The sequence below is a fragment of the Leptonychotes weddellii genome, chromosome 7 (assembly GCF_054177405.1).
Source record: "Leptonychotes weddellii isolate Sample4059 chromosome 7, ASM5417740v2, whole genome shotgun sequence".
Taxonomy (NCBI): Eukaryota; Metazoa; Chordata; class Mammalia; order Carnivora; family Phocidae; genus Leptonychotes; species Leptonychotes weddellii.
In genome coordinates this window covers 22,783,853-22,807,800 of record NC_138375.1, presented here as the reverse complement: position 1 = coordinate 22,807,800, position 23,948 = coordinate 22,783,853, and the positions used below count along the sequence as shown (strand labels likewise).

Genomic DNA, 23,948 nt, shown 5'->3' with positions numbered 1-23,948 from the left:
AGAGGGAGGTCATGGAGTGTTGCTTCTGCCTCTCTCCCTGAGGAAGCTAGCGGACGGCTGGTGGAGGCCTTATCTGGGCGTGAATAAGATATGGTCCTAAAGAAACAGGCCCAGGGCAGCATGATAAGTGTGCCAACAGGCTCTGTAGAGCCAAGTCCAAAGGTAAGACTGCTCAACTTGGGAGAGAAAGACAGAGAATCACAGAGGAGGAGACCCTTGAGCTGGATCTTGAAGAGTAAGAAGTGGTTCATCAGGAAGATCAGGGAAGAAAGGATATTCCAGGACCTCAATTCTCCCACTACCACCCCCAGCAAGTCAGCATTGTAGAGGCAGAGAGTATGACAGGTCAGGAGGTCTACAGCTCGTGTGTGTGTGTGTGTGTGTGTGTGTGTGTGTGTGTGTGTGTGTGTGTGTGTTAGGGACATAGCAGGAAAGAAGTCTGAGGAGGCACATAGGATTTGGAATTTATTCTGCATCCTGGGAGCCACTGATAGGTCTGGGAGACTGAGTAGAAGTGGGAAGAGGGAGGAGGGGTCTGGAAGGGTTTCTTCAGGCTGCTCGTTTGCTGAATGTTAAAACTCCAAACTCCCTATTTCAGTCACCTATGTATTCACATGCCCGCCGAGCCTCCAGGTGATTTTTGCTTCTTCTTCACTCCAAATCCAAGTAGTGCCCATACTTCAAGGCCATGTCTAATGAACTTTTCCTTTCTTCCCACAGCCTGCTGTCAGACTTCCATGACCTCCTGTGCTCATCTTATTACAATAACCTTCTCCCTGGACAACTCACCTCCCATCTCTCCCAGTTCTGATTCTTTCTGCCAGAGATCAGATTCATCTCCCTGAAGCACAAAGCGACAATCCCTAGCTCAAAAATCCCAAATATTTCCCTATCAGCTGCAGAACTAAGCTTCCCCAAGACCTCAGGCCAGCCTCTTCTTCCATCATATCCCTGGGGCCACATCCTCACTCAGGATCAACCCCTCAGCCCACAGCTTCTCTATCTCAGTTCTCCTCCATAGAGCCTTTCAGATCTCCTCAGTCAAAAGTGACTTCTTTCTCCTCTGTCCTTCTAAAGTGTTTTTATCTGGACCATTCTTCGGGTACCTTATTCATTAGATCATCCCCATCATCCAATAAATACAGGGCGCCTATTACATGCCTATATACACGCACTGGTTTGGGTGGGAGCTGTCAGTTTATTCATCTCCCTTCTCCTGACAGACTGAAACTCTGAGCTCAAGGAGGGAGCCCCTGCGCATCCCCAGGAACCTCTGAGGGCCTATGCAGTGCAAACCACAGGTACCCCAAAAATAAAATGGTTGAAATGAATAGAGAAATTATCATAAGTTTCCTTAAATAGTAAACTGCCTTAAGTGCATGCAAAATCTATTTTAATGACAAAGATTTAAAGTATAATTCAATATTTTTCCAGGAGCATATTAACTATGTCAAGGGAAGGTGAATGTATATACTTTACACGGCTCTGATTCTTCCCCTCCTAGCACATCCCCCCACTCCTCCATCTCCCTGTCTGCCCACCCCCCTACACACACTCACACCACTATGTGGTTATGAGTGGAGCAGCAGTGGAAGAAGGAATTGATGAAGCTAGAACAACCACCTACAGCCAGGGGTGTGTTCGGAGACATTCTATTCTGCCCCCGCAAGCAACCCTCCCACACCACACCTGCTAACCTGGACCTATTCGACACCCACCCAGAAGCCACCGCGGGGGGTGGGGGTGGGAGGCGGTTAGCTGGCCCAGTGGAAACAGCAAGCTGGGAGAGAGCCCGTCCAGAGCAGGCTGAATGTGGGAGACCCCAGTGGGGAAGGACTAGCAGCACGGAAGGTCCTGGGGAGCTCTCTCTAGAAGCAGATCCACGGTATCACTTTCTGCAGCCACTCAGGGATCCCCTCCAGCTTCATCGTGCTTTGTCAGGGGAAGCACATCCACCCAAAGCACCTAACTCTGTGGCAGGCAGAGGCCAGGCCGGCGGCGGGAGACAGATGAGGCTCCTTCCCTCGGCAGTCGGCCACCTCCAGTCCCAGTGCAGGGCAGCTCTGGAATGCCCTCGTGCCTGCCATTCCAGTCTCTGAGACCAGCCCATGCCAGACCTGTCCTCTTACACTCCAGGGTCTCTTATCAAGGTCTTTACATTGATCAGGCCTCTGAGGACAGGCTTCTGGCAAACTCCAGTCAGGGACCCTGGACCCTCCCCTACTCAGTTTAGCATTGCAGGAAGACAAGCAACCCAAAGACCTAAAACATCAACGCAAACCTGAGAGGGAGAGGGGTGAGGGGAGAGGGGTGAGGGGAGAGGAGAGAGAGAGAGAGAGAGAGAAGGCGGGGGTAGAGAGAAAGGAACAAGGCCAGATTTTAGGGGGAACTCGACTTCACAGGGAAGCAGGATTTCCTCATGTGTACGCTCCCCATCTCCCTGGGAGATGCCAATACTGCCCCCAAAGACGTCCTTGCTTTCTGCGCGCCCCCTCCGTTCCCTTTACCCGCGCGTCTCTTGCGCGGGCACAAACCCGGCGAGAGATGAGGAAGCGCGGGAGCCTGAGTACCTCCGCCCTGGAGGAGAGGACCAGGCGACGGCCCAGGTATGGGGGACCCGGGGCGCAGGCCCGGGCAGGGGCTCCTGGCCCTGTCCTGAGTGTGCCCAGCAGTGCGGCTCGGGTCATCCCGCTCTCGCTGGCCCTCCTCCCGTGGCCGCGTCCTGCTCGCCCCCAGCCGGATACGAGGGGAGTTTGAGCCGCCCAACCCGGGTTCGGCTCCCTACACACCGCGGTGCCGGGGCTGGGGTTCCCGCACCGGGATTTGTCACTAAACTTTCCCGGGCTCGCTCGGTCTCGGGGGGTGGAGGGGTGGGAAGGAGGGTTGCCAGACCGCCCCTCCCCCGCCCATCCGAAGCCCCGCGTCCCGGCCGCAGCGGGACGGTCGCTTCACCTGCGCGCGGCTCGGCGGAGCCTCCCGCTGCTCCTCGTGTGTCCGGACCCAGGCGCCGCCCGGCGGGTCTCCGCGCTGCCGCCGCCGCCGCCGCCGCCGCCGCCACCGCTGCTTCCACCGCCGGTGCCGCCGCCGCCGCGCCTGCCTGTAGCTGCAGCGACGCGGTTCGCCCTCAGCCGCGGGAGGCGCAACCCCCGGCGCCCGCGGCTCGGCGGGTCCCTGCAGCCGCCACCCCACCGCGTCTCTCTGCCCGCGGCCGGCACGCACCGGCGCCCAGCTCTCCCAGCTGCGCGGCGCTGGGGATCCACGGAGCCTCCAGGATGGGCGGGGATTCCCTCCCTCTGGTAGATTCGAGGGGCGGGAACTCCCTTCCCGGAGTGACAGGGACGGGGGGCGGGGATTCCCCTACAGGAATGACAGGGTGGGCGGGGATTCCCCCCCGAGCGAGGCACACCGCGTGCAGTGTCCCTCCGGGTGAACCCGGAGTCCTGGTGCGCTGTCTTCAGAAACCTGGGGATCCTGGGAGGAAAGGATCCAGGGAGATGGCGGCTCAGAATTTCCAGATGGCGGGGCCTGGGGCGCCATCTAGGTGGAAAAAGAGAGAGCTAGGGGACTTGAAGTTGCCTTTGCATAGCGTCGAGAAAAATGTCAATTGCCTTACACAAGAATGGGGTGGGGAGGCCAAAGGAGATGGGGGAAGGACTAACCACCCACACCAAGAAAGCTTTGGCCTCTGGTTCTTCTGATACCCAAACTGATTTAACACTGGTATGGGAATTTCGGGGTAACCTCTGGGCACCTCAGAGCTGCTTAATCCCCTAGTTAAGCTCCTGAGAGAAATCCTCAGAGACAAAGTCCTATAGCCCTGGAGTGGTGGTTTTGGTCCCTGGGACAACTAGCCAAGAGCCCCTGCTTGAGTGGACTGTGAGAGCTAATGCCGATCGCCCTTGGCCTTATTCCAGGTCAGTCGAGGAACAGAAGCCTCAGGCTTTTTGGATCCTCCAATCCCGTGGATTTCAGGAAGCCCTTCAAATATTTTTGGTTCTTTTTTTGTCATCCCTGTCATTCTGCCTACCACAGGGAGAGGATGATAAGAACATAATAGGGAGACTGCACAGCTCTGCAAATTAAGCTCTCTTAAGAGGAAAAAGCTGGTCTTTTTCAAGCGCTAGCAGATAAGAGTTAAAAACATATGAAAAATTAGAAAACCTGGGATAATGAATAGTTGAATAATGCTTTTGACGTTTGCTGCAGAGCAGTAATTGGAAATCTTTGCTTTGGGGGGATGGGGATGGGGTGGGGTGGGGTGGGGCAGGGATCCAGGGCAGCCCAGCAGGGCAATAAGCTCTGGTCTCTCAGAAGAGCAGACCGACATAGATCACCTGCACAGATTGTGCAGAGCTGTCCCGCAGCATCAGAGGCCAGGGGAGTCCCAAGGCATTTGAGATGGTATTTTCCACAGGGGCTGGGGTGGGGAAGTACTTGAATAACTGTTCTTCAGCTTTTATAATTACCAGGCCACTGAGATCAATGTCTGCAGAAATCCAAGCTTCCTATAGTGTAAGTTGTGCAAGGTCAGGCACCCAGAGCTTCTCTCTTCCTTTCTGTAAATAGAGAAAATACCTACGCCCTAGGATTGTAAGGACTGGCAGTGACACAGCTACTCAGCACAGCACTTAGGAGGTGCTGGATGAAATGGCAGCTATTACCCAGGAAGGTACTATTGGGACACCACAGAAAATCCTTCTAGAATCAGACAAGGCTGGTGGTTCCTGTTTGTTTCACAGTCCCAGTCCCATATTCCACCACTCTCTTCCTAGCACATGAACCACGAAAAGGCAAAACCTGTCTCCTCAGCCTCTGTACCCAGCACCTACCTCCTTCAGCACCCACTGAAAGTTTGCTGAATAAATGAATATGTAAATGAACTTATCACTCAAACCATAAGCGCGGCCATTCCTTACCCAATGCATCCCCAGCTCCTTCATTCCAGCCATGTACTCCTAACCTGCAAATTGTTTCCTCTGCCAGGATGACATTCTCACACTTCTGTGTCTGCTGAAATCCCAAAGAGTTAAATGTCACCTGTTCTGGGAAGGCTTCTCTGATCACTGGCACCAACCTCAGGTTTCTTCTCCTCTATTAACCCTCCTGTAAGTTGCTAATATAGCCCTTGTCAGGTTGTATTAAGTTGTAGGAATCATAGTGTTCCCTCACACATTTCCAGTTTGTGAGTTCCTGGAGGAAAAAGAACCTAGATCTTATTATTCGTGTTCCCCAAACCTAGCATGGCATAGTGCATAACCCCTAATAGCCACTCAATAAATATTTGCTGGATTAAAAGGAATCATTAAATATACAGATATATATGATATGTTATATGTGTTATATGCAGGCATAAATACTATATATAAATATTATTTATGCATATGTAATATTTGCTCATCTGTCTCCTTCAGACATGGCTCTGCTGACCAGCTTAAAATACTTCTAGTTTCAATCACTTTTCATCCAATATTTTCCAGATAGTTTTTGGCAAGGTCTTGCTGCTAATAATAGCTCACCTCTCAAGGGGTCAGTCAAATGCATGGAAATTTTCTTTTGCCCTTGCAGTCTCGCCAGTTTGGAAAACTCACAACTGAGGGCATTTATTTTCCAGTGTTTGAAGATCAAAATGTAAATTTTTCCTGCCCCCTTGTTAAATATTTAGTCACAGATTAGTACTTCTATCCAAGTTGCCGTTTTAATTTATTACTCATAATATACATGATTTGGAGGAGGAGGTTGGATTTAGAAAATCTAAGGCTTAGTTAGGGACAAGAGAAGATTAAAATAATGAACCAAGGAAAAAAACATGTATTCGTCTGGGCCATAATCTATCAATGATAGGTAAAAGAATGCAGCGTACTCTAGGGGACTCCAAGGAGATCCCCACGGGCTGCAGCGACCTTTGGTTTACCTCTGAGCTTTCCTCTTAGGTGAAGAAGAAACAACCCCAACCAGGCAGCTCTAACTGAATTGAAGTTTCATCACCAACTCAAATGAAATCTTGAAGGTCGCTTCCCATCTTGCTCCCCCAAGTGTGTTGGGACGAGAAGGAGACTTTGTCAACAACTGGCTTGATTCCCTCCTCTGGGAAGCCTCTGTGGGTTCATTTTCTCTCCAGAACAGGTTCTAGCTTCCCGTTTACCCAGCTAATGAGCCTCCCTTTTTTTCCTCTGGAAATTCCTGGCCACTAACTCTTCCATTCAGGAACTCACATTGGAATGAGCCATCCAGTGGCCAAGGAAGGGTTTAAGAAGAGCACCTGAGGAACAATGACAGTAAAGCATTCATTCATTGGATCCTGACTTGGAATGTGTTTAAAGATCACTGGGAGATTTGAAAATTCAGATACCCTGGCGTCAGCCCCTGAGATCATCATATGCTGAATCTGCAGGGCAGCTCTGGATACTGCATGTTTAACCTGTGCCCTGTGATTGTGACTTGGGTGACCCACAGAGCATATCCGAAGAAATACTGAAATAGAGTGACTTTAAAAATGGGAGGGAGCCCGAGTTAGATCATACTCTAGTGTTTGGTCTTAGTGCCAATAGATTTTATTTTAAACCTTGATGAAAATTTTGTAATATTTATTCTCAGACCACATCTTTTATTAGCCAATACACAAAATGGACCTACATGTGATGTATCCTGTTTTAAAATACTTGTTTAGGGGAACAATTTAAGTACTTTTCATCCTGTGTATATTGAAAAAGATGAGTTTCACTGTGTCCGCAAGCATGACATTGGAACTTATGCAAATGTGTTTTGTTGTTTTCAGTGTTGTACAATATTATGGCACATGCAGAATTTATGATTTTCTCCTAGGGGGCTGTCCCATACAGAATATACTATCTCTCCTTCTATTTATTTAGGTGGCTAAATCATCCATTATTTTATCTTTGACTCAGCCTTCCATTTATACTATGTAAGCATGGTTGCCAGGGTAATTTTTTTTTTAATAAAATTTTTGGCAGGAAAAAATGAATGATACACTAGCAAGTGCAGACCAGATAGTGCTTATTATTTTCACAATTTATATAGATGATTCAATAATTCTGTCCAGTGCTGAATTACCCTATATGCTCAGGGCACCGGTAAAACCAGGCTACTGAAGAGAGACAGAGAGGTTCAGCTTTGATTAACATAACCAGTACTGATCAGCATATCTAAAGTTCCACATGCGCATAGGTTTTGTTTTCTAGTTGGCCAGTGTCTTTATTTTGAATTTACACAAGAGATAGGACATGGGGATCTTCTCGGGGCTTGGGGCTTCGATCCTATTGGTACACTTGTAAAAGATATTTTCCTTCCAGAAATTGGGAAGCTTGTGTCCTCCCCCAGTGGCCCTTCCAATTCAGTCAAATCACTGTGCATCTAAATTGGTAGACTATTTAGGTAAGATATTTCCTAACTCCTCATTTTGTGCACAACACATTCTCATTCCTAACTCCTATCTCCCCTGCTGATTATTCTCCTTGTTCAGTTCTGCTCTACTTACTTATGAAAAGGCATCATTCCAAGTCAGTCATATGCTATTTTTACTCCTTCATCAGATACTTCTCCTTCCGGATATCTTCATTTAATAATCTCCAAAAAAGCAATTATAAAAATAAACATAACACTAGTCTCTCTCTTCTGTTTTTGTTGTTGTTGTTGTTGCTGCTGTTGTGTCCTTTTCTTAATTTTACGTTCACTCTTCATTGTCTCTTTTGTCAATCTCAGCATCTGTCTTTACCAGGACAACTGAAATGGACACGGAAATGAAAGCCAGGTAATGATACCCAGCCTACAAAAGCCACAGATCAGTGCGGTGTTCTGCGGTAACTCAGTAAAGGGTGGGGTTACCTCAGGCAAGGTTCTCTCAAATGGGGGTAATAACACTTGCCTCGAAAGATCTCATTAGGATCTCAAGTCCCCCACTAAATCATAGATGCAAAAATACTTGGAAAAACTATAAAGGTCTCTCCAAATGAGAGAAGGTGAGAGCAATAGCTCTTTGAATGGCCATTTCAGTTCGTCACAGAAAATACATGACTAAGATGATTTACATTTCATCTCAGTGTACAGCAAGAATCACCAAGGGCAGTAGATAAGGCAGTTGATGAATCATCATTAACAACTTATTTACATGATGTATGAATTAGTGGGCCAAACATAAGAAATGCATTTTGCATCTCTGCTGCGTTCAGGAGTGATATACTGGTCCACAGAAAGCAGAACCTTTGAAGAAACAATACAGTGGACTTGAAAAAAGCCAGTCATTGTCTATTGGAAAATATATGAGAACAGCTTGTTTTTGTTTGTTTTAGCAAATGCTAATAGCGACCTCCTTCTTTCTAATTGCCCATCTGAGTGGGTTCCTCTAAGGCTGCTCTTGAAAAGAGCCCCAGGGATCATGCTCTTGGTTGGCCTTTATTTAAGTCATGGGGTCCTCCTCATTTCTGGTTAATAGAAAACCATTAAAAAATAGTTAAATGCTTTGCTCTATTTGTTAAATTTTTTTCATGAATCCAGGGAGCAGTGAATCCTCTTTTCTGCTTTACTGTGTACTTATCAACAAAGCAAATAACCTAAATTGCTTTTAAATAATTTGTTTTTGTAACTGAGACAATCAGACCACCTGGAAATAGAGAAGAAACAAAAGAATGAAAGCCAACACAAGACGCCGAGAGCTCAGAATTCTAGAGCCCAAAGGAGACTCCTTAGGAATCAACTTGCCCTACTTTGGAAATCTGCCCATCATTTTGAAAATGCTAATTCTGCCTATTTAATGCCTGGTTTACAATCAAGATGACTCATCTCAGGACGATGGTCTCTGAGGATAGAGAGCCTGACTTCAAGGACTGAGGGTATCTGTGTTCCCTTGCCGTCGAAGGGTGCAGACATACCTCTATCTCATGCCAGAGTAGAGGAAATATTCTCCACAGAAGGCAGCAGACCTATAAATTAATTCTTTATGATAAATTCCAAATGCTCCTTAAAGAATGATGTTTTTCTTATTAGAGTCTTTTGAGACATGTACATCAGTCAGAATGTCACGGGGCCTATCAATATTGTATCTCCAGCATGAATTTGCAAGAAAGTGCTTTTAGAGATCAAAAAAGTTCACAGAAAATGCAGTAACACAGAGCGTCATATAGCAGAGTTTCCCAAAGTTTGCTTCTTTGGCATGCATAGATTTGTCTAACAAGGACTCACAACCTACTCCAAAACTGAACTTTTTTTTTTTTCTGGAATTGCTAATTGTAAATCTTTTTCTAAAATTAAAGTGAATGGTCCCATAGATACCATTTCATATTAGAGGTTTCTGGTGGGCCCAACCAGGGTGAGGTCAGAGAGGTGCCTAGGATACAAAATATAGAGAAGCCCTCACTCTTAGGGTTGGGCGCTCACTCTCTGGGCTGTGCCTAATCCTGATAGTGAGGACTGCCTTAATTTTTTTTTTAAAGATTTTATTTATTTATTTGAGAGAGAGAGAGAGAGACCAATAGGGGCAGAGGGAGAAGCAGACTCCCCGCCAAGCAAGGAACCTGATGTGGGGGCTTGATCCCAGGACCCTGAGATCATCATCTGAGCAGAAGGCAGACGTCCAACCGACTGAGCCGCCTTAATTTTGTGCCCTAGGCACCTCTCTTGTCTCGCTCTAGCCCTGGCCCTCGTTCCCTGACAAACACACAGAATGCAGAAGACCCCTGAGAGGTTTGGACGCTGATTCAGCAGGGGTGCAGCAATGGGCACAACAGTCGAAGAGCGGTCTAGGTTTTGCCAATGTCCATGGGGGTGACCTGGGGCCAGCTGGGCCCAGACACCATGCCCCATGATGCAAGGCTACGCTCGCTGCCCTGCCTCCTGCCCCATGAATGACCACACACATGCTGCCGAGCACAACTGTCAACCTTTACAGACCATCAGCAGAGGCAGGCCTGGCCCTACCATGTCCACTTTCTATTTTTTTACACCTCAACTGAAATGTGGTAAGTCTGAATGCTCGGCAGCCTCCAAGACACACTGGAGATGTAAATGTGCCTTCTTCACTTTTGCGTTAGTCCATCCCTACTAGGCGCGTTTCTTGGTGATCTGCCACTTGCCATGCTCTCAGATCCATGCTATTCTACCTCCACTCCAGTGCAGTTTCCTCCCCTATGTTGCCACGGGCAGTCCCAACTCTGTCATCGACAAGCATCCCTATTCCTTCACCCTCTTTTCTCAACACTCTCGCCTGCAGACTCTTACCCTCCAGGGAAGACACGGCTTTCCCTGCAGCTCTCTCCAGTGGAGTCTGTGTATTTGGTTAAACAAACATGACCTTACAACTCAAGGTCAGGAATGGTGTAAGGACCCCCATGTTTTGGGTCTATGGCCTATCGTTTCTATCACTCTCTTACCTAAACTATCTTGTGCCTTGGTTGCACCTACCTGAAAACTCCATTCCAGGATGAAACCAGCCTTTCCCTGCACAACTGCCTGATGGCTGAAGCACTGATGGGAAGAAACAAAACAAAACCCCTAAACCATACGTGGGTAGATGGTGAATTCCTGGTTGCCTATCACAACCAGCTCTAAACAGTGTCCATTGCTATTTCTCTAGTCAACCCACTCTCCCATTTATGCAATAAGTATTTCAAACCTTCCTCACCATGTTCAAATTTCTGACTCCTCCTGTCTTACACTTGTCTTACCTTCTCTTTATCTGAAGATGACCTTGCTTTCTAATTCTCAGATAAAATCAAAGTTATGGGATAGAACCCTTTTAACTTCCTACCTCCAGATTAATAAGTCTTCCCCAAATCAACACCCACCTTCCTCTTCCTTCTGTCAGGGACATCTCTCCACTTGGGTTTCCTGCAGGTGCCTCACGCTATATAAGTATGAACTGAACTTATGCCCTTTCCCCCACAAATTCCCTTCTATTGTTAACCACCCCGATAAACAGAGCTCTAATACTCCCACTTGTCCAAACCCAGAGCCTCAGTGTCCCTCACTCCTCATCTCCAAAAAGCACATCCTATCAATTCTTTTTCAAGTACCTGTAGGCTCTGTCACTATGGCCCAAGCTACCTTTATCTTTTGTCTACACCAGGGGTTGGCAATTAGTTTTTATTGGAACACAGCCATGATCATTCATTTATGGATTGTCTATGGCTGCTTGTACTTCAAGGGCAGAATCGAGTAGTTGCCACAGGAACCATATGGCCCACAGAGCAGAAAATATTTACTTTCTGGTCCTTATAGAGAAAGTTTGCCCATCCAATCCTTGATCTACACTATTGCTGGAACCTCCTGAATGCACCCTGTACCAAGCCTGGTATTCTGTTGTCAGGCTCATGCCCGTACAGCTGGTCATCTTTTAAAAATCTCATATCACCATGCTTAGAATTCTTCAGTGCAGGAACATCATGCTTGGGATGAAATGCAGTGTCCCTAGCCTGGTTTGCTTGGCCCCATGTGATCGGCCCCTGTCTACCTGTCATTCTCACCTTGTACCACTCTGCCTCTTGCTTACCAAAGCCAGCAGTGCTATCTGCCTTTCAGATCCACACACCATGCTCTTTCATTCTACAGAATCTGGAGAATTTTGTTTCCTCTGCTTGGAGGCTCTTTTTCTTCCTCAATTTGCCCCTCATCCAATTCTTACTTATTCTTCAGGGTTCTGTCTAGACCTCACTTCCTCCAGGAAGCCTTCTCTTTCTCCCAGGTTGGGTGCCCTGTTTCATGGCACAATGTATTTTTCTTTTAAAGCATTTGTCTTGATTGCTTGTCATTCTTTGTGAAATTATTTTTTTAATGTTTGCTTTTTTAAAAATATAGACTGCAGGTATTTTGGTAGAAAATCTTTGTCTATCTGGTTCAGAAATGTAGGTTTTTGTTCTTGACATAGTGCCTGGCACAAGATAAGTACTCAGAAAATATTTGTTGAATAAATGGATGAGTAGCAAAAGCATAATAAGGTGCTCATGATACTGGGAGTTAATACACACAGACCATTTAGTTAATTGCCTTGTGCTGGCAAAGTAGTGTTATTATGCTTTTACTTTGCATTGCTCCTAGACTTCTTGATTTAACAACAACAACAACAAAAGGTACCTAAAAAGCATTTTATTCCTTAACGTGTAGCATGAATTGTTCTTCAATTGATTTCTTCTGTTTGGCTGCTTATGACAAGCATATTTGACTTCTCATAGTGTGAGACCTCTACAAACCAATGTATCCAATCCTAGAAACCAAAAGTCATACTAAGATGTGTTTCCTAGGCTAGATAATCCCTGCTTGCCCTCCAGATCTACTTCCCATCATTTATTCTGCTCCGTGCCTCAGGAAGCTGACCTCCTATTGTGTTCCTCCTTGTTTCTTGCCTTCTGGTTTGGGCACCACCAAAGGGAAATCAGAGGCATGATAGCAAGAAGGCAGTGATCTCTCTGGCTCCTCATTTGGGCTGTGGTTTGACAGTGACTCTGTTCCCATCACTCTTACCAGGCCCTTTCTCTGTAGGGACTCCTTCCTCTTGCTTATTCTGGCCTACAGTAATTACAGCTCCCTGCAGTTGCTAGCCTTGGCATGCTTCATTATCCCTTTTTGTTTTCCTTAACTTGTCCACACCTTTGTCAATTAAAATCTCCCCAATTATTCCTGTGTGAATGTGCTGTCTGTTTTCTGATAGGACCCTGACTCATACAATTCCGTTGCCTAAATAAATATAATGAAATCACATCAAGAGGTTTTCATGTGCTTCTCTAGATCTCTCAGCTACCTCTCAGACAGTCTGCATGCTTGGCTGATATGAGCTTAGGTGCCGTTCTCCACATTTCTCAGGGAGACAACAGGAGTCTGGAAGCAATCAAAGTGAGAGATGTATCCCCATTCCAAAGCTTGGTGATGGCAGGGTCAAAGCTACACCTCGACTCTGAACCTTACACATCAAATTCAGAGCTATATCTTGGCTACTTCCCTCCCAGAGGGTCACCTGCCAGAATCTGAACAGCTAGGATCCCAGATAAATCATTCCTGGTGACAAACCTCTCTGCAGTGAGTCTAATCCAGGTGAACTCTGAAGCTGGTGGGTGTGCACTTGGCTCTGTGCCCCAATCTGGAGCAGGTCTGGGACACATTCCCAGATGGCTCTTGGATGCTATTACTTTTTCTAGCTGCATTCCTGGGGGAGGTGGGAAAACACACATAGGTCTCCTAGCTGCAAACCCAAGCAAAGAGCACATTGTCGTATCTTTAGCAAATGATAGCACACAAACACAGAAAGCCGAAGGAGTAGAGAGAGACATATCTACCCAGCCAAACTAATTCACTCTTTAGAGCTAAGGGACAGCCAATATAGAAGATTCTCTATCCCCTTCTTAAAAGAAAGTGCCCAAGGCTTTGAGCAAATCACAGACAACCCTTCATTTTACCCTCTCAATTTCCTCCCCTGGAAAATGCCGTTTCCTCCTCTGGAAAATTGGTAAAGAGGGGAGCAATTACCCATTAAGATGAGCAAAAATCTCCAGGGGCTTTAATTTTAAAGCCTCAAATACAAAACTACTATTGAGTTTTCTCTTTGGGTGGGTGGGTGGGGGGGTGTGGGCAGAAGGCAGCTCCCATAGAGAGGCAATATGAATCATAGTTAAAAGCATAGCCTCTGGAACCAGACTACCTAGGTTTGAATCCCACTTCTGCCACTAACTAGCTATGTGATCTTGGGAAAGTAACTTAATCTAACCTCTCTGTGCTTTCTGTTTCCTTGTCTATAAAATGGGAATAATGGTAGTATCTATCTCACAGGGTTGACATGAAGATTGAATGAGTGATTATAAGCAAAGCACTTTGAACAGAGCCTAGTAAGACTACCTATGTAAGGTAGTTGAATAAAGGTGTTTTGGGAATTATCCATGTACCTTTAGACAGATACATCTGGAGTATTGACCATTCCATGATTTTTCAACATTTTTTTGCTTGGGACCCAAGTAACTTCTAGGGTGAAATAACAGATCCTAGAGAAGCTTTGCTAGCAGTGCCAATCATTAGATCAAAGGAATTTGGCTTGTGTCTTAACTGCCATCAGGAAGAGAATATACCTGGGATGCTACTAATTGGAAAAGCACATTCTGGTACATGACTCAGCCTGGCAAGCTCATCAGTTATGCCCCAAGAAGAAGGGAGAGCACCAGGTGGCCTTACCTGTCGGGCTGATCCAGAAAGATGAGATGCCTTTTAAGCAGGCCATCCATCACTGATAACCAAAGGCCTGGTGTGAGTCCCTATCCATCATTCGCAAAAAGTCTTTTCATTTGGGCCTCTGTCCCACAAGGCAACACATTTTTTGCACTTCTCAGTGGCTGAATTCGTGTGTATTCCTCCCTCTCCTCCTGTCTTCTTAGATTTCCTGTTGGAATCAGCAACCAGCCCAGTTTTCCGTAAGTAAACTCTGGTTTTCTCCACTGGCTCTCAACTAAAGTACAGGTCCTCTAGGCCTGAGAAGGAGCTCAGTGTCTCTAGCAGGTTCTCCTCCACTTAGGGAAGTCCTGATTGACTGATGTCTTTAATGAAAACATTTCAGTTCCCCCTGAGAAGTCGAGAGTTCATGAGAATGACTGTCCTTTCGTAACTCAGTAATAGTGGACAATTTTTACTGAGTACTCACTGTTTGCTAGGCACTATGCCAAGCACTTTATATAGCACTCTCGTTTATTCCTACAATCATCCTATGAGATAGCACAAAAGTTCATTATCTGAGTCCCTAGAGCAGCACTGTCCTATAGAAATGTAATATGAGCCACAAATGTGGCCACGCATGTCATTTTGAGTTTTCTAGTAGACAATTATAAAAAGTAAAAAGAAACAAGGGAAGCTAATTTTAATATGTTTTGTTTAACCCAATGTATTTTAAAATTGGCATTTCAACATGTAATCCATATAAAAGCTATTTTTGTTAAAGATTTTATTTATTTATTTGACAGAGAGAGACACAGTGAGAGAGGGAACAGAAGCAGGGGGAGAGGGAGAAGTAGGCTTCCCACCAAGCAGGGAGCCCGATGCGGGGCTCGATCCCAGGACCCTGAGATCATGATCTGAGCCGAAGGCAGACGCTTAACGACTGAGCCACCCAGGCGCCCCCATATAAAAGCTATTAATGAGATATTTTACATTCTGCTTTTTGTACTAAGTCTTCAAAATCCAAATTCCAATTAATAAGTGTAGAAGGAATGAGGGGAATAGGATATTACCATGTGTCAAACACCACAGTAATAATTGTTGTATGCAAGTTCCATCTATGGATGCTAAAATTGGAGAATGAGAATTTGAGGAAAAATAGGATATTTGCATACTCTGAAACTATCTCTCAAGATATTTATTAATTTCAAAGGTAGAAACAGTAACTTTGTAGTGGAGAACCCTGCAAACATCATCTCCACAAAGTGAGTAGAATTAACGTCATCACAATAGGAAATATCAGTATCATGTACCCCCCAGATAGGATGCCCAGAGGGTACATCACTTCTGAGATCTTACCAAAAATCTATAACCTCAATATAATTGTGAGAAAGCATAAGAAGTGCCCCAAATTGAGAAACAGCATATAAAATAACTGGTCAATACTTTTCCAAAATGTCAGGATGGTAAATGACAAGGAAAGACCAAGGAAGCCTCACAGACTGGGGGCACTGAGGAGGTAAAAGAACAGCACAATGGGAGGGGGGCTTTGGATCGGATCCTGGTGCAGAAAAAGGACATCAGTGGAAAAACTGGTGCAATTTGAGTAAGGTGTATACTTTAGTTAAAAATCATGTGCCCGTGTTCATTTCCTGGGTTTGACGTTTATCCTAGTTATGTAAGTTGTTAACATTAAAGGGAATCTGGGTAAAGGGTATACAGGAACTCCGTCCTCCTTCTGCAATTTTTCTGTGAGTCTAAAACTATTTCAAAATAAAAAATAAGAGAACATAGTGCATTGCAAATAAAAATGCAAATTGATTACAAATACCTTTGAAATTATTTCAAAAGATTCAAGAGTCTATGAAGCTGATGAAAGTATTGAAATATTGCTTAAAAATGCATGAAAAACCATTGACAAACTAGGTAAAGCAGTTAACATTTGGAGAAGAAAAATCAACAAGGATGGTAACAGGATGTGGGTTTCAAAAAACAATGACTTAAATGTCAAGGAATTATGAAAGATCCTTGGAAAAACGAATGGAGCTTTCTAGTATGTTTGCCAAAAAATTTCTTCTATAAAATCATACATTAAATGAAAGCTGTTGTATCATGCCACGTACCATTTTAGTTTAAAAATTATGCCAAAATAGCCACGTGAAATTTATCTGTGTTCATTCTAAGAATGAACACATAGTTGCAATTATAATCTATGCTCTATTGAATAAGATAAATTTTTATTTTCATAATTTGTAGCTCTATTTTTTTAGATTAAAAAAGCTTCACTTAAATTTTTAGTTCATCTTAAATGGCTTGACTTGATCTCTTTCAGCTTCAATTATCCTTGTATTATGTGCACTTCCCATCATTTAATAGGAGATCCAGGACTCAAACCCAAGTAATCTGCCCCTCCAGCGCATGCTGGAGTCTCATACAGTAAGCAATATGCATTCTGCATTGTCTTGAAGAGGGGAGCTCTCTCTGTTTCCATTACCTGATCAAACTTCCTCCAAGTTATCCAAAACAAGTTTCATGACCTCTGTAAGCACAAGGCACCCTGGAATGTTCTATTTTCTATCACTCTTTATGAATTTATTGAGGATGGGCAACTCCATAGATCAATGGAAGACAAAGAAGAGAGTGGACATGAATGAGCTCACGAACTTCATCAGCCATGTCTATGTGGCATCTGTGAAATATCCACTTTTTATCTCCAAGACCCATCAAAGATGACACTTATTTTTAAATAAACCCACTGAATCTTAACACAAAAACTAAACCATAGCCAATGAAATCATTCAAAGTGCTGCAGTGTTCAAAATGATGAGCTGTAATATTTAAAATGAGACTGGAAGAGGCTGCAAAGACTGAAGAAAGGAGATATATATCATCAGAAAGGAGCTTGCTACATTTGAAACTATCAGTAGCAAATGATATGGACCGAAGACTACTAAGGTACAGTGAAGGGTAAGAGGATGCAAGTGCAGAATGGGTGGAAGTAACTCAGAGAAGCCAAGTGAGAAAACATTCTCCAATGGGCCCCTAATATCTGGAGCAAGCACTGTTTTAGAGTGAACACACGCACACGCACACACACACACACGCACGCACACACACACACAAGTACTCCCACATGATTAAAACTTAGATGACATCAGTGGGGTCATTACAAAATGCAATATAGTAAGTTATCAGTTCGTCTCTGGCCCCAATCACACCTGAGGTTGTTTTGGAGAAAATCTCTCAGTCTTCAAGAATGAAACAGGGCCTGACCGTTTTCTCTAAGCATACATGCTGGCACATGGGCTCATTCAGATTCAACTTTATCCCGAAATGACCGTCAAGACAATTGAAAATTGGCCAGTCTTCTTTTTTTTTTTTTTTTTAAGATTTTTTAAATTTATTTATTTGAGAGAGAGAGAGTGAGAGAGAGAGCGCAAGAGGGGGTAGGGTTAGAGGGAGAACCAGACTCCCTGCCGAGCAGGGAGCCCGATGTGGGACTCGATCCCGGGACTCCGGGATCATGACCTGAGCCGAAGGCAGTCGCTTAACCAACTGAGCCACCCAGGCGCCCGAAAATTGGCCAGTCTTCTAGAAACCTATTGCGCTAGCAGCTGGAGAGATGCCACACTGGGGCCAAGCCAATGTCAGAAACGTGGGCAGTAGGGAGTAGCTTCCCGATCAGCATATTGCAAAGTCAAAACCTTTGTGGTCCAATCTTCTGCAAAAAGAGCTGGTCACTTCCTGTTGGCCCTAGGTGGGCTAAAATCCTGGTAGGGCCTCTCTCATCCCAACCACAGTGCTCCTGTGAAATTACCAAGGTAAAGAAGGGATGGGTGGGGACAGGGTGGGGACAGGGGTGTGGACAGACCCTTTCTTGGTCTAGCCCTCACAATACCTCAGGAGAGCTGTTGTTAATTCTTCACAGACCTTCAGGAGATTCCCTTTCTCTGGGCATCCTGCCTGTGATTCCTCAAATTGCACAGTATAGTGGATACCTCAGGGCACTGCTTCCTACAGTCCCCCTTCAGGGCTAGTACTCAGCTGTTAGCCCTCTTTGGGAATTGCCTTAGCTAAAAAGAGCAAAGCACACCCTCTTCTTAAGGCAAAATAAAGATCCAGGCTCCTTGCCCCAATTCAGGACAACTCTGAAGAGTTATTTCAGCTTCTGATTTCCCCATGGGGTTGGCTAAGGCCTCTGTTAAGACTGCATCACAGACCAACTCCGCCTTCTGCCCAATTGTGCTTTCTTCTCTTCCTTCCCCAGGTGTTGATCCCAGCATCACTCCCTTATCAACTAACTATGCACAAATCTCCAACTCAGAGTCTGCTTCCTGGAAGACCCAACTCACAACACATCCCCCTCTCCATTTTATCATCCCCTGCCTGCCACGATGGCCCTCTTGTCAACCAATCCTTGGCTCTCTTGACATTTCTTCTCTACACTGACTTCCCAGGGTCACTGATCCTGGGTACTTGGTCACTGTGGCCTCCAGTTACCGGGGAAAAGTCCCCCATCTCTCTATGCATGATTAGCCACCTCATTCTGCCAAAGGGAAGAAAGATCTGGCCTGCTGTCACCATACATATCCATCCAATGCCAATGTGAGCTTCATCTTTCTTGAGACTTAACCCATCCCACAACTCTCACTTTACTGGAAGGCAGGATATGCTGACTTTATTCATTCCGGGGCCAAAGATTAACAAAGTCTTAGGCATCTTCCCTTGTATATAATTTGGCCAAGATGCCTTCCTACCCACCTGGGCAACAGCGTCAGGTAAACACAGCAAGCCAGAGCCATGGTCTGCTGTTCTTGACTGAGTATAGCAGTTGCTAGAGCCTGGAGAGGCATCAGAGTAGAACTAAGGGGCAACTGTTGTTGCATTTGTGAGGATCAGCTCCAGTGGGGATAGAAGAGAGCAAACAGGGCCAGAGAAACTATGTATTCAGTCTTCTTCGTGTGAAAACTCTGGGAGTCAGAACCACATATGGACAGGAGGAGAACAGAGCTCAAGAAGCAGGAGAGGCTAGATTGCCATTGAGCAGAGAGGAGGTAAGGGCAGCGTGTGAAAGAGAGGGGAGGTGAAGACAGCCTCTGGGAGAGAAGGGAGGGGAGGGCAGCTCTGAGCAGGGAGGAGAGGGGGGCAGCCTCTGAGCAGAGAGGGGAGGGGAGGGCAGCTCTGAGCAGAGAGGGGAGGTGAGGGCAGCCTCTGAGCAGAGAAGGGAGGTGAGGACAGCCTCTGAGGAGAGAGGGGAGGTGAGGGCAGCCACTGAGCAGAGAGGGGAGGTGAGGACAGCCTCTGGGAGAGAGGGGAGGTGAGGGCAGCCTCTGAGCAGAAAGGGGAGGTGAGGGCAGCCTCTGAGCAGAAAGGGGAGGTGAGGGCAGCCTCTGAGCAGAGAGGGGAGGTGAGGACAGCCTCCAGGCAGAGAGGGGAGGTGAGGGCAGCCTCTGAGCAGAGAGGTAAGGAAGAGAGTGCTGTAGGTGAGTGGTGGGGTGGGGGGTGGTGCTAGAAGGTCAGTAAGATGAGATGTGGGCTAGGTCAGGTGGTTTGGTAACCAAAGCCACAAAACAGAGTTTCTTTCTTTCTCCACCACCCCCCGCCCCCCAGTCCTCCCCAGTCCTCTGAGGAATTCTGCTAGGTGTGGGCCTCTCCTCAGAGGCACTCTAAATACAAAGAACTCCACAGACCTTCCAAACTCAAAACAAGGTGCTTGTTATTGACAGCCTCAGCCAAGATGCCACCTTCTCATGGGACCCAGTTGTCGGGGTATCAATCATCTCAAACACAAGATGCTGAGCCCTGACACTCTCTGTTGTCACTGCTGGAAACAGAGCGACACCTCACACTCCTCATGGGGACTAGGGGACACCACGAATTTTCCTGTGAGCTACACAAGGCCAAGCCCAGCAGCCTTGGCAGCCCCACATCTACAAAGAGGAAAGCACACCAGGCCGGGGGAATCGTGCCCACAACAACTCCCACCAAGACCACGGTAGACAGCACCACAGTTTGCTCTTGGGTCTCTCTTGGGATTTCCTTGCTCTGGAGCTTTGAGGGAGCTTCTAGAGGAAGAGAGAAATGATGGAAGCAGCCCTCCTAGAAAGGTACAAAGGAACAGCTGCTGGAGCTGGAGCCTTGGAGGGCAGCAGGACCCAGGCACACGCTGAAGCCACAGCTCGCCCTGCCCGCACCGGAAAGCAGGGGTACCTGGCTCCCACGAGGCCCTCGGGGTGTTGCTGCCTTTGTGGCTGTGAGCTTGCCAACGTTCACGGACACTGACGTTCCTGAGATCATTCCACAGTGGATTGTGCGTGCACTAAGGGCCTTGGCTGAGGCTGATACTGTTCTATTAATTAAAAATTAAGGCTCCCTCAAGGAAAACTACTGACCCAGAAACTAAGACAAGCATAGCGCAGAAAAAAATAAAAAAGCACGATTTCTTCCTCTGCTTGTCCATTTCCTAGAACAGTCCTTCCAAGCGCTTTCTGTACCCATTGTTTTCACACGAGAGCCCTGTTGGGGATTAAAAACACACACAGAAAAGGAGGAAATGAGTAATTTATGTGGAAATGCTCAAATCAATAATTGTAGGCCAGTGGTAATTGCTAAGAATTATTGCAGTCTGAAGATACAAGTGGTAAAGCCTCACTACCTAAAATGATTTTGTGAAGGAGCTTTCTCCACTACATAAGGGTGGGGAGAGGGTGCCCTCTTGAAGTGGGAGATAGGTTGTCAGAGCACCCAGCAACTTGGAACGTGGCCCCTTGCTTCAGCTTTTCTTCCAGGGTAATTTCCTACTTACACAGAGCGAAGCTGGGATTAATGATACAGGCGTAGTTTAGTTTATCAAGTTGGCTTGGTGGTTAGTGGTCTAGGACAAGGTAGCCACGCAGAGCAGTGCGTAAAAAGAAAAGTCTTAGGTGACAGAGGATGGGGAATTAATTCTCCCCACTGACTGGAGTGCTTTCCCTGAACTTGACATTCCTTGCTGAGTCCGGTGGGCAGAAGTGGGAGCAGGTGGGTGCTGCAGACACTCCTGAAGCCCCTAGGACGGGCTCACCCCTAAGACAGAGGGTGGGGTCTAACTCCCAGGCTCCATCATAAACACACACACACACACACACACACACACACACACAGGCAGCCAGCTGTCAATCAAGTGACTTCCTGGAGAAGCCTCGCTCTCTCATTTGGGATGTGCAATAAGACCCTTGGGACTGACTAAACAAAGCCGAATTTCTGAATGAGTGAAAACTTAATGAATGTCCTTCCTTTTCCACATGGCTGGCAGTACTTGGGCAGTGATTAGACAAATCAAAATTACTCTCATCTGGTTAAATAGGAAAACAATTCTCTTTCCTGCCCCTGTGTGCAAGGAATGAGACTTCTTGAGTTGGCAAAAAGTAGGTCTCCCAATGGAGTATTAATAGCTAAACACTGTGATTGCTGCCACCCGCAGTGGGTGAGCCAAGCAGCTGGGCCATCTCTCTCCTTTATGCCCTGGCAACATTTCAGGGTCTTTAATCCAACATCTGCCAGGTGCTTTGTATATGCCAGGCACTGAACTAGGAATGAGGGTGCATACCAAGAAGGCCCTAAGTCATGATTCTGCCACAAGGTAGGTAGTAGCCCCATGTGCACAAGTGGGACTCTCCATACCAAAGCGTGGCCCAATCGGTTGCCAGGGTAGCCACCGACCAAGGGTAGAAGCAGCCATATTATCTGACAGAACCTGAGGTCAGAATTCTCCATCCACAAAGTCTTTGCTCACTGTTATAGAACCATGGAGCATGACTGAGATCTGAGGGACACGGGTGTGTCCTCACCTCCTCACTGAATGTGTGGTCATGAGCAAAATCCCTTATCCTCCCTGAGTCAGAGGTTCTTCATCTATAAAAAGAGGGTGAAAAATGTCCAGGGTCCCATACCAGGGCAGAGTATGGAAAACTGTTTTTAACACTGTAAGCTATGTATAAGTATAGTTTTATGATCTAGATTCATCACTTGAATAGATCCTGTCATTTAATACATGTCTGGTCCCCAGACAAGCACTTTTCATAACATTTTCAACACAGATAAATACCAAGGGCAGACAGGTTGGGAGCCCCATTACAAGGGTTTTGAATATCCCTCTTCTTGCCCCTCTCTTAATCTAAATGGGGCCCATGCTTGCTTCCTCAGATAGCAAGGTAAGTACGGATACTCGGGGTACATTTTCACCTGACATAGCAGAGATCTGACCTTACAGAGTGAGTTAGTGCAGATTCTTACATTTTTTTCATCAGTCACAAATATCTCTACCACCGCCCCTCCCCACCCCCACCCCCGGCCGGCACAAAGACATAAAATTACATGCTTTTGGCTCTTCTGGCATTTTGCTTTATTTTGCTGCTTGTATTTAGGTGCAACTTAAGATTGTCACATTGTGTGATTTGTTTTCCATCTTCAATGGGGGGTGGTGAGCACAGCTCAAAAGAAAACTATTTGCATTGTTTAATAACACCAGCCAACCGTGGTGGTCTAATATGAGATCTCACACACACACACAACTTTAAATACCATAAATGATTTCTTAACAATCAGGCCATAATTTTTACATCCAAATGAGTGTTTTCCTTCCAGAAATATCTGAAGGGAAAAATTTTTATGTTGTTTTTAAAATGTTCTGAAGAGAACTCATCCAAGAAGGCTATTTTTAAGTTTGTCGGTTTGAAAGTACTAATTCGAGGATGTCTATTAAAATCAGTCACCTTGTTTTATTCTTCAACAACATGTACATCTCTATCTTTTGTTAATATTCAAAATATTTAACAATTGGTACAGTCAGTGCACCCACCAATCAGAACAGACCCAGCCTGAATGCAGTGCCAGGGCATGCTGGCAGGCTCTCAGGCAGTTACGTAGATAAAAGGATTCCTATGCCTTGAGCTGGAAGGGATATTTAAACCCTAGTCTTACAGATGAAGGACAAATCCCATACTCAAGAACTCTTAATCGTAGACTACATAGTAAACTCAGATGAACTGGGGCAGGAACAAGATCATTCAGGGAACAAATGGTTCCCAGTGAGAGTTCTTGCTTTCCATCCAGAGAAAAAGCAATCCGAGGGCTTCGGATTATTTCAGATATTCAAGATTTATTTTAGCCTATTACCCCACCCATAATGTATTTTTGCAATAATAGCTGATGGTCCTACTTTTCATAATGTTGATACAAAGCTGACTGCTCTCTCATGGGCAGGTCTACCTAACATAAATGTTCACTAAGCAATTTAGCCAAAACCCAAGACGTGGCTTCTATTTCTCTAAGTAATCACACTGGTGTAAACTTCATTTAGTGGATCTAGTGGCATTTTGTTCCAGATCACTGTTCCTCACAATTAGCCAGTCAGCTCCACACATGCTATTTTGAAAGACAAGTCTATCAAACTCTTCCTGACATTGGGCCAAGGTTCTCTTTTGCTATATCCTTCACCCTCTTTTGCTCGGCCAAAACAATAGACTCACCTATTTGGTGTTTCATATCCCAGACGTTTCTAGGTTATAAGAATCTATTTCCCATCTAGTACTTAGTTCTTTCTTGGCCTTACTTCAAGTTCTTCCTTCAGGTAGTTTTTCTGGAAGTAGGAAGTTTAGGGGCTATTTCAACACAGGATGATGACCAAGATTAAAACAATAATATTACAGCCTTGGATCTAACAACATATCAAAATGTTCTTTATCCTTGTTGCCTTTCTTTGTTGTAAAGTCAACATCAAATAAAAGAGGACTTATCCACAATCCCTAGACAATCTCCTTTTATATGTATTC

General features: G+C 45.7%; 1 protein-coding gene and 1 long non-coding RNA gene across 2 annotated transcripts in view; one reads left to right on the top strand and one right to left on the bottom strand.

Annotated features, from left to right (window-relative positions):
- The window catches only part of PDZD2 (PDZ domain containing 2), a 340,075-nt gene extending 337,107 nt beyond the window's left edge, over positions 1-2,968 (bottom strand). The window contains exon 1 of the transcript XR_014146865.1: positions 2,953-2,968. The gene's annotated coding sequence lies outside the window, so the exon portion shown is untranslated. The remainder of the gene's footprint in view (positions 1-2,952) is intronic.
- On the top strand, positions 2,417-7,628 carry LOC115937522 (uncharacterized). Its single transcript, XR_004072788.2, has 3 exons — positions 2,417-2,606; positions 4,984-5,105; positions 5,931-7,628. It is a non-coding gene; the product is annotated as an uncharacterized LOC115937522 (long non-coding RNA).
- Positions 7,629-23,948: the final 16,320 nt, after the last annotated feature.